We start from the raw sequence: 11,596 nt of genomic DNA, 5'->3' as shown, positions 1-11,596 counted from the left end.
GAAATACGTGGTCAACAAAATCTCTGCGTTTCTCAATATACAATCCATTCATCTCCTTCTACTCTTTAATCTCAGACAAGATTAATTCCCTGGCAGTGCGCGGTGTCCAACCACAATTTTAAGCTTGAGAAACATGTGGTCAACAAAATCACTGCGTTTCTTAATATACAATCCATTTATCTCCTTCTAATCTTTGATCTCAGTCCACTTATTTCTCTTCAGTAAGTCAGTCTAGTTTTCATGCTCATGGCTGTGTAGTTCAGTAGAGATTCAGGTGAACTTAGACCAAAATCTTCTCACAGGCTCTTCCTCTGTGCTCACATGGCAAAAACATCTGATAGATTATTCAACAGTTGGCTGTGATGGCCGAGTGGTTAAGGCGTTGGACTCGAAATCCAATGGGGTATCCCCGCACAGGTTCAAATCCTGTTCACAGCGCAGCGTTTTACTTGGTCAAAACTTTGGACCTTCTCGAAAACAGTAAAATAATATATACAGTATATTATTAAAACGGGCCAAGTGATATGAAAATGGGACAACTCCAACATGTTTGACTCAAAATCTGCCTCAAGAATGAAATTAAGCAGTATGAAAACTTCAAGAAATATTACTCCATGTTTCCCATGATATTGATGACATCATTTGCAGATAATAGAAATCTATGTATTGGTTGCTGGAAATCCTCTACACCAAATTTCTTTCAGCAATAAAAAGTCAATGAAAGTATTTAAACTGGTTCCAAAAAGACAACTGAGAACCATCAGCAATGCCATATATTTTGATGGCTGCATTTTTAAGACGATGGACTTGAAATCTTCATGTTGGATGAAATCGTGTTCAGTGTATTGTATTAGTTTTGAAAAGATTGGATTTTGCTTATGAAAGATTAGTGAAAAGAAAATATAGTAAAAGCTGGGAATAATAAAAAAATGCAGATTAATTCCCTGGCAGTGCGCGGTGTCCAACCACAATTTTAAGCATGAGAAACATGTGGTCAACAAAATCACTGCGTTTCTTAATATACAATCCATTTATCTCCTTCTACTCTTTGATGTCAGACCACTTCTTTCTCTTCAGTAAGTCAGTCTAGTCTTCATGCTCATGGCTGTGTAGTTCAGTAGAGATTCAGGTGAACTTAGACCAAAATCTTCTCACAGGCTCTCCCTCTGTGCTCACATGGCAAAAACATCTGATAGTTTATTCAACAGTTGGCTGTGATGGCTGAGTGGTTAAGGCGTTGGTCTTGAAATCCAATGGGGTATACCCGCACAGGTTCAAATCTTGTTCACAGCGCAGTGTTTTACTTGATCAAAACTTTGGACCTTCTCGAAAAGAGTAAAATAATATATACAGTATATTATTAAAACGGGCCAAGTGATATGAAAATGGGACAACTCCAACATGTTTGACTCAAAATCTGCCTCAAGAATGAAATTAAGCAGTATGAAAACTTCAAGAAATATTACTCCATGTTTCCCATGATATTGATGACATCATTTGCAGATAATAGAAATCTATGTATTGGTTGCTGGAAATCCTCTACACCAAATTTCTTTCAGCAATAAAAAGTCAATGAAAGTATTTAAACTGGTTCCAAAAAGACAACTGAGAACCATCAGCAATGCCATATATTTTGATGGCTGCATTTTTAAGACGATGGACTTGAAATCTTCATGTTGGATGAAATCGTGTTCAGTGTATTGTATTAGTTTTGAAAAGATTGGATTTTGCTTATGAAAGATTAGTGAAAAGAAAATATAGTAAAAGTTGGGAATAATAAAAAAATGCAGATTAATTCCCTGGCAGTGCGCGGTGTCCAACCACAATTTTAAGCATGAGAAACATGTGGTCAACAAAATCACTGCGTTTCTTAATATACAATCCATTTATCTCCTTCTACTCTTTGATGTCAGACCACTTCTTTCTCTTCAGTAAGTCAGTCTAGTCTTCATGCTCATGGCTGTGTAGTTCAGTAGAGATTCAGGTGAACTTAGACCAAAATCTTCTCACAGGCTCTCCCTCTGTGCTCTCATGGCAAAAACATCTGATAGATTATTCAACAGTTGGCTGTGATGGCTGAGTGGTTAAGGCGTTGGTCTTGAAATCCAATGGGGTATCCCCGCACAGGTTCAAATCCTGTTCACAGCGCAGTGTTTTACTTAGTCAAAACTTTGGACCTTCTCGAAAAGAGTAAAATAATATATACAGTATATTATTAAAACGGGCCAAGTGATATGAAAATGGGACAACTCCAACATGTTTGACTCAAAATCTGCCTCAAGAATGAAATTAAGCAGTATGAAAACTTAAAGAAATATTACTCGATGCTTCCCATGATATTGATGACATCATTTGCAGATAATATAAATCTATGTATTGGTTGCTGGAAATCCTCTACACCAAATTTCTTTCAGCAATAAAAAGTCAATGAAAGTATTTAAACTGGTTCCAAAAAGACAACTGAGAACCATCAGCAATGCCATATATTTTGATGGCTGCATTTTTAAGACGATGGACTTGAAATCTTCATGTTGGATGAAATCGTGTTCACAGTTTATTGTTTTACCTTTGAAAAGATTGGATTTTGCACATGAAAGATTAGTGAAAAGAAAATATTGTAAAAGCTGGCAATAATAAAACAATGCAGATTAATTCCCTGACAGTGTGCGGAAACCAAAGACAATTTTAACCATGAGAACCACGTGGTCAACAAAATCTCTGCGTTTCTCAATATACAATCCATTCATCTCCTTCTACTCTTTAATCTCAGACCAATCCTTTCTCTTCAGTAAGTCAGTCAAGTTCTCTTGCTCATGGCTGTATCCTACAATAGATATTCTTGCGAATTTAGGCCAAAATCTTTTCACAGGCTGTTCTCTGTGTTCACATGGCAAACACATCAGATAAAGTGAGCCTATAATTGGCTGTGATGGCCGCAAATCCCCACACAGGTTCAAATCCTGTTCACAGTGCAGTGTTTTACTTGGTCAAAACTTTGGACCTTCTCGAAAAGAGTAAAATAATATATACAGTATATTATTAAAATGGGCCAAGACATATGAAAATGGGACAACTAAATATATTTGAGTCGAAATCTGTCTCAAGAATGAAATTAACAAGTATGAAAACTTAAAGAAATATTACTAGATGTTTCCCATGATATTGATGACATCATTTGCAGATAATAGAAATCTATGTATTGATAGCTGGAAATTCTCTACACCAAATTTCTTTCAGCAATAAAATGTCAATGAAAGTATTTAAACTGGTTCCAAAAAGACAACTGAGAACCATCAGCAATGCCATATATTTTGATGGCTGCATTTTTAAGACGATGGACTTGAAATCTTCATGTTGGATGAAATCATGTTCAGTGTATTGTATTAGTTTTGAAAAGATTGGATTTTGCTTATGAAAGATTAGTGAAAAGAAAATATAGTAAAAGTTGGGAATAATAAAAAAATGCAGATTAATTCCCTGGCAGTGCGCGGTGTCCAACCACAATTTTAAGCATGAGAAACATGTGGTCAATAGCGTTGAGCGACTTTTGCTTTTTTAGGGTCGCGTTTCGTTTCGTGAAACCTGACTTTTCCAAAAGTCGGGTCGAGCAAGATCGTCCGATTATAGGGAAAAGTCTGGGTCGTCCCGAAACACGAAACCCAATGTAAGTCAATGGGGAATAAAAGTCGGCAGTGAGAGGAGGACAGGAAACACACCTACAGTGCCCATTTGAATTCCAAAAGCATCAATTCTTCTTACTTAAGCTTGTCAACCTTAATTAACTTCATAATACAAGTTACGCACTGAAAAATGGGGGTTATTTGGCTAAATTTGTGGGGGGGGAGGGCTGGCTGCAGGTTTTCATGTGCCCTGGGCGAAAGAGCGCCCCTTTAACACATACCACAACTCATCATGCTCCGATACGGCAGAGAAATAGCGGTATAGTACAATGAAAAATACCTCACTTTTTACATCTCATGACGAGGCCCATCTGTTTCTCCATACAAAATCATTGGTCCCATATAATGTTTGAAACAGTATATGATGAGCTCCACATAATGCTACAGTATATGTTGGTCCCCATGGATGAAGCTCCACTGTCTTATGGGCCCAAATAATGCTCCAAACATAATGGGCCCCATTTCTACTGCTCTAGTGTATAATGGGCCCTGTAAATGCTGCTCCAGTGTCTGATGTCCACCTTTGGAATGTTCCAGTGTATGGTGGGCCCCATCTATCATTCTCCAGAGTATAGTGCTCCCCAAAAATTGCTGTCCCAACATAGAAAACAATCAAATAAGTCTCCTCGCTAGGGAATCCCTGTACTTGTCTGGACAGGTGTTGTAGCTTGCTTAACAGCTCGCCAGCCATTCTCATGCCCAGTATGGATTGCACGTGATTGCACAAAGGTTAGAAAGGGTACCGTATCACTGGATAACATGTATGGATAGCGTACACATTCAAAATATATGTCTATACAGCATGAGGCAGGCTCAGACGGTGTTAGGCCCAGTATGGATTGCACGTCATTGCACAAAGGTTAGAAGGGGTACCGTATCCCCGGATAACATGTATGGATAGCGTACACATTCAAAATATATGTCTATACAGCATGAGGCAAGCTCAGACGGTGTTAGGCCCAGTATGGATTGCACATCATTGCACAAAGGTTAGAAGGGGTACCGTATCCCCGGATAACATGTATGGATAGCGTACACATTCAAAATATATGTCTATACAGCATGAGGCAGGCTCAGATGGTGTTAGGCCCAGTATGGATTGCACGTCATTGCACAAAGGTTAGAAGGGGTACCGTATCCCCGGATAACATGTATGGATAGCGTACACATTCAAAATATATGTCTATACAGCATGAGGCAGGCTCAGATGGTGTTAGGCCCAGTATGGATTGCACGTCATTGCACAAAGGTTAGAAGGGGTACCGTATCCCCGGATAACATGTATGGATAGCGTACACATTCAAAATATATGTCTATACAGCATGAGGCAGGCTCAGACGGTGTTAGGCCCAGTATGGATTGCACATCATTGCACAAAGGTTAGAAGGGGTACCGTATCCCCGGATAACATGTATGGATAGTGTACACATTCAAAATATATGTCTATACAGCATGAGGCAGGCTCAGACGGTGTTAGGCCCAGTATGGATTGCACGTCATTGCACAAAGGTTAGAAGGGGTACCGTATCCCCGGATAACATGTATGGATAGCATACACATTCAAAATATATGTCTATACAGCATGAGGCAGGCTCAGACGGTGTTAGGCCCAGTATGGATTGCACGTCATTGCACAAAGGTTAGAAGGGGTACCGTATCCCCGGATAACATGTATGGATAGCGTACACATTCAAAATATATGTCTATACAGCATGAGGCAGGCTCAGACGGTGTTAGGCCCAGTATGGATTGCACGTCATTGCACAAAGGTTAGAAAGGGTACCGTATCCCTGGATAACATGTATGGATAGCGTACACATTCAAAATATATGTCTATACAGCATGAGGCAGGCTCAGACGGTGTTAGGCCCAGTATGGATTGCACGTCATTGCACAAAGGTTAGAAGGGGTACCGTATCCCCGGATAACATGTATGGATAGCGTACACATTCAAAATATATGTCTATACAGCATGAGGCAGGCTCAGACGGTGTTAGGCCCAGTATGGATTGCACGTCATTGCACAAAGGTTAGAAGGGGTACCGTATCCCCGGATAACATGTATGGATAGCGTACACATTCAAAATATATGTCTATACAGCATGAGGCAGGCTCAGACGGTGTTAGGCCCAGTATGGATTGCACGTCATTGCACAAAGGTTAGAAGGGGTACCGTATCCCCGGATAACATGTATGGATAGCGTACACATTCAAAATATATGTCTATACAGCATGAGGCAGGCTCAGACGGTGTTAGGCCCAGTATGGATTGCACGTCATTTGCACAAAGGTTAGAAAGGGTACCGTATCCCCGGATAACATGTATGGATAGCGTACACATTCAAAATATATGTCTCAGGAGGCAGGCTCAGACGGTGTCAGGCACAGTATGGATTTGATGGCCCAGAGTACACAGCGGAGGAGCAGGGAGAGGTAAAGATTGCAAATGCTGGGGCACTGGCCAAGCAAAGGGGGCCCACTCGTGGGCGTCGGTACTGGCACTGTGCCCCTCATAGTACAGCGGTGTGTCTGACGGCGGGTGTGCACCACCACCGTCAGAGACACTTGATTGCACTATGAGGGACCCTGTGCCAGTGCCCGCGCCCAAGAGTCGGCCTACCCACCTGTCCAGGGCAACGGCACTCGCACGGTGTCGTGCGCTAGGTGGTGACCCCGGCCATGGGGGGAGGCAGCACAGTTAGGGAGTTTTAGAAAGTGGCATATGTTGATGTTGGACATTCAACTGATGCAAAAGGCGAAATAGGTGAAGTCCCAGGAAGAGGTGGACCAAAGCAAGCCATTTTTCTGTCACCCTATGTGTCATCAGGGGAAGGTGGGACAAAATCCTTGGAAACCCATGCATGGTTCATTTTAATGAAGGTTAGATCATCCGCATTTTGGGTTGACAGACGGGTCCTTTTTTCTGTCAGGATTGATCCAGCTGCACTGAAGACTCTTTCCGATAGCACACTTGCAGCTGGGCAAGCGAGCTCCTGTAAGGCATATTGGGCCAATTCAGGCCAGGTGTCCAGTTTAGCGGCCCAATAGTCAAAGGGGAATGACCTGTGTGGGAGAACATCGATATGGGAGGAAAAGTAGTTTGTAACCATAGTTGACAACTGCTGTCTCCTGTCACTTTCCATCGATGCAGTATTACCAGTTGTGTGAGCGGTATTTGAAAAATCAGTCCACAACATTGTCATGAAACCCCTGTCTCCAATGCCACTTCTGCTGTGTGCACCATGAACACCTCTGCCAAGCTGCCCCCGGCCCATACGGCTCGTGTGAGAACCATCACCGCTGCTGTGTGCTGGGAATGCCTCAAGCAACCGATTTACCAGAGTTGCTTGTTTATTAGCCAATATTAGGTCAAGGTTCTCCTGTGGCATGATGTTTTGTAATTTGCCTTTATAGCGTGGATCCAGGATGCTGGCCAACCAGTAGTCGTCATCGTTCATCATTTTGGCAATGCGGGGGTCCCTTTTTAGGATCCGCAAGGCATAATCTGACATGTGGGCCAATGTTCCCGGGGTCAATGATGCACTGCGAGTGCTGGGTGGAGGAGCACTTTCTGGCAAATCCACATCCCTCCAGTCACGCACAAACCCTGTACCAGACCTTGCCACGCCAACATTTTCACTTGCCCCACGAGATGCATCCTCCTCCCCTAAGTAATCATCCCCATCATCCTCCTCCTCCTCCTCCTCTTCTTCCTCCACCTCGTCCAGGAGAGGTCCCTGAGCAGACAATGGCTGAATGTCATCAAGGATTCCCTCCTCCACTTCCTCCTCATCAACATTGGCTGCAGACGCCTGCTCCTTAAGGTGCGTCAAAGTTTGCATGAGCAGACGCATAAGTGGGATGCTCATGCTTAGGATGGCGTCGTCTGCGCTTACCAGCCGTGTGCATTCCTCAAAACACTGAAGGACTTTACAAAGGTCTTTCAGCTTCGACCACTGCACGCCTTTCAACTCCATGTCTGCTCTCAAAGTGCCTGGCCGTGTATCCTCCCACAAATGCATTATGGCCTGCCTCTGCTCGCACAGCCGCTCCACCATGTGCAGGGTGGAGTTCCACCTTGTTGCAATGTCGATAATGAGGCGGTGGTTGGGAAGGTGGAGCAATCGCTGCAGCTTCTGCATACGAACGGAGTGTACAGGCGACTGGCGGATGTGCGCGCACAGTCTTCGCACCTTCTGGAGCAGGGCTGTTAACTCCGGATAATTTTTGAGGAAGCACTGCACCACCAGGTTCAAGGTGTGAGCCAAGCAAGGTATGTGGCTGAGTTTTGAAAGGGCTATGGCTGCCACAAAATTATGGCCGTTATCACTAACTACCTTGCCTGCCTCAAGATGTACACTGCCCAGCCATGACTCAGTTTGTCGCTTCAAGTACTCGGCCAGCACCTCGGCGGTGTGTCTGTCGCCCAAACACATCATCTGCAACACAGTCTGCTGACGCTTTCCACTAGCTGCTCGATAGGGGGACACATCGTGTGCAACAGTGGCAGCTGCAGATGGAGTGCTCGTACGACTGCGCTCTGTGGACGAGCTGTCACTTCTGGAGGAGGAGGAGGAGGGTCGAACGCCTACAGCCAACTGTTTCCTATACCGTGGTCTAGGCAGCACTGTCCCACCACCGCTGTCCCCTGTGGACCCTGCATCCACCACATTAACCCAGTGCGCAGTGATGGACACGTAATGGCCCTGGCCATGCCGACTGGACCATGCATCAGTTGTGAGGTGCACCTTTCCGCTCACTGACTGCTTGAGTGCATGGACAATGCGGTCTTTCACATGATGGTGGAGGGCTGGGATGGCTTTGCGAGAGAAGAAGTGGCGACTGGGTAGGTTATAGCGTGGTACTGCATAGGCCATGAGTTCGCGGAAAGCTGTGCTTTCCACCAACCGAAAGGGCATCATCTCAAACGAGATTAGTTTGGCAATGTGGGCGTTCAAACCCAGTGTATGCGGATGAGAGACTGAGTACTTTCTTGACCTCCTCATAGTGTCTGGGAGGGTGAGCTGGACTTGAGAGCTGCATATGGTGGAAGTAGCGGTGGACAGGGCGGACTGAGAGAGGGTTGATGATGGTGATGGAGTTGGTGTTCTTTCTGATGGCCTAGAATCAGTCTTTCGTTGATATAACAGTGGGATTCCCTGACTGCTGTGGCCTTGCAACGACACCTCAACATTTGCTGCTGTGCTAACCGGTGGGCTTACAGTGGGGGAAACAATGTAGCGTTGCTGACTACCTTCGTTGTGATCAGTTGCACATGTGGCACTTGAGGTTTGGTGTTGTGTCCACGCTTGCAAGTGCATGCTGGTTAAATGTCTAAGCATGCAACTGGTATTCAAATTTTTCAGATTTTTCCCTCGGCTAAAGGTCTTTGAGCACTTCTTACAGATAACCTTGGCCTGATCATGAGGATTTTGGTCAAAAAAGTGCCACACTGCACTCTTCCTACTTTGGCAGACATTTTGTGGCCTAGCACGCTGTGATCTTTTGACCCTCTGGACAAGCTGTCCAGCAACTCTTTTGATGTTTGGAACCTGTCTTTGGAGTGCTCCGTGCCTGCCAGATAACAGCTGTTGCGATGTCGATGTCTGCTGTGGATGCTCCTCATCTGAGCTATTGGAAGCAGCACCCTCTTCCCCCAATGGATGCCAATCTGGGTCAACAACTGGGTCATCCATCACCTCCTCTTCTATGTCATGTGCACCTTTCTCTGTGTCACCGTGTATGGTGGTATAGTGTGCGGGAAGGGGCACCTGAGTCTCATCAGGGTCAAAATCTGGCTCTGTACACTGCGAAGACAATGTAGTGCTCTGAGTGAATGTACCAGCAGAATCATCCATCAGCGGCTGTGCATCAGTGCACTCCATGTCAGATTCATCTTGGCCTGGGTAATTCACCATTTGACTTGATAATCCAGGCATGGTATGTGAAAACAGCTCCATGGAGTAATCAGTAGTATGGCCTGCGTCATCCTTCAATCTTGGTTGGGGTGAAGGACACAAGGAAAGGTGTGGTTCATGAACATGAGCCTCCAATGACAACTCAGTGCTTTTACTTTTTACAACTGAAGAAGTGGAGGCGATAGAGCTGGAGGCTGAGTCAGCAATGTAAGACAAAACTTTTTCCTGATGCTCTGCCTTTAAAAGCGGTTTGCCAACTCCTAGAAAATTAAGCGTTCGAGGCCTTATGTAGCCAGACGATGACGCAGGGTCAGCACCTCCTGCATTCGGTCCTATTTTGCTCTTGCCACTACCATCAGATCCACCACCAACACCATCATTACCAGCTGCCAACCCCCGCCCAATTCCACGGCCTCTTCCACCAGCCTTCCTCATTTTTGGTAGAAATGTAGACAAAATCCAACAAACTATATAGTAATGTAAAACAAGGTACAAGGTGTCTATAGGACAGGGGAGTTTTAGAATTTCTGCACACACTTGTGGACAGTGGACACTTGTGGATTGTGTGCGGCCCACTGATATCTGAGCGCTATGTGACACGCTCGATGGCACAGCTGCCTGTGACCAAAGTGACGAGAGGATAATGGAGATTTTGAATCTCTGCGTACACTTGTGGACAGTGGACACTTGTGGATTGTGTGCGGCCCACTGATATCTGAGCGCTATGTGACACGCTCGATGGCACAGCTGCCTGTGACCAAAGTGACGAGAGGATAATGGAGATTTTGAATCTCTGCGTACACTTGTGGACAGTGGACACTTGTGGATTGTGTGCGGCCCACTGATATCTGAGCGCTATGTGACACGCTCGATGGCACAGCTGCCTGTGACCAAAGTGACGAGAGGATAATGGAGATTTTGAATCTCTGCGTACACTTTTGGACACTGGACACTTGTGGATTGTGTGCGGCCCACTGATATCTGAGCGCTATGTGACACGCTCGATGGCACAGCTGCCTGTGACCAAAGTGACGAGAGGATAATGGAGATTTTGAATCTCTGCGTACACTTGTGGACAGTGGACACTTGTGGATTGTGTGCGGCCCACTGATATCTGAGCGCTATGTGACACGCTCGATGGCACAGCTGCCTGTGACCAAAGTGACGAGAGGATAATGGAGATTTTGAATCTCTGCGTACACTTTTGGACACTGGACACTTGTGGATTGTGTGCGGCCCACTGATATCTGAGCGCTATGTGACACGCTCGATGGCACAGCTGCCTGTGACCAAAGTGACGAGAGGATAATGGAGATTTTGAATCTCTGCGTACACTTGTGGACAGTGGACACTTGTGAATTGTGTGCGGCCCACTGATATCTGAGCGCTATGTGACACGCTCGATGGCACACCTGCCTGTGACCAAAGTGACGAGAGGATAATGGAGATTTTGAATCTCTGCATACACTTTTGGACACTGGACACTTGTGGATTGTGTGCGGCCCACTGATATCTGAGCGCTATGTGACACGCTCGATGGCACAGCTGCCTGTGACCAAAGTGACGAGAGGATAATGGAGATTTTGAATCTCTGCGTACACTTGTGGACAGTGGACACTTGTGGATTGTGTGCGGCCCACTGATATCTGAGCGCTATGTGACACGCTCGATGGCACAGCTGCCTGTGACCAAAGTGACGAGAGGATAATGGAGATTTTGAATCTCTGCATACACTTTTGGACACTGGACACTTGTGGATTGTGTGCGGCCCACTGATATCTGAGTGCTATGTGACACGCTCGATGGCACAGCTGCCTGTGACCAAAGTGATGAGAGGATAATGGAGATTTTGAATCTCTGCGTACACTTTTGGACACTGGACACTTGTGGATTGTGTGTGGCCCACTGATATCTGAGCGCTATGTGACACGCTCGATGGCACAGCTGCCTGTGATCAAAGTGACGAGAGAATAATGGAGATTTTGAATCTCTGCGTAC

At 45.2% G+C, this 11,596-nt stretch overlaps 3 non-coding genes across 3 annotated transcripts; all 3 read left to right on the top strand.

Moving 5' to 3' along the window:
- Positions 1-356: 356 nt before the first annotated feature.
- On the top strand, positions 357-438 carry TRNAS-CGA (transfer RNA serine (anticodon CGA)). The gene has a single exon. It is a non-coding gene; the product is annotated as a tRNA-Ser (tRNA).
- Positions 439-1,211: 773 nt separating this feature from the next.
- Positions 1,212-1,293, top strand: TRNAS-UGA (transfer RNA serine (anticodon UGA)). The gene has a single exon. It is a non-coding gene; the product is annotated as a tRNA-Ser (tRNA).
- A 773-nt stretch (positions 1,294-2,066) lies between these two features.
- Positions 2,067-2,148, top strand: TRNAS-UGA (transfer RNA serine (anticodon UGA)). The gene has a single exon. It is a non-coding gene; the product is annotated as a tRNA-Ser (tRNA).
- The last annotated feature ends 9,448 nt before the right edge of the window (positions 2,149-11,596 follow it).

This window comes from Dendrobates tinctorius, unplaced genomic scaffold, assembly GCF_039654945.1.
Source record: "Dendrobates tinctorius isolate UK_male_01 unplaced genomic scaffold, ASM3965494v1 ptg000151l, whole genome shotgun sequence".
NCBI classification, from domain to species: domain Eukaryota; kingdom Metazoa; phylum Chordata; class Amphibia; order Anura; family Dendrobatidae; genus Dendrobates; species Dendrobates tinctorius.
Note: the sequence above shows the minus strand (reverse complement) of the source record. Positions and strands in the feature narration are given on the sequence as shown.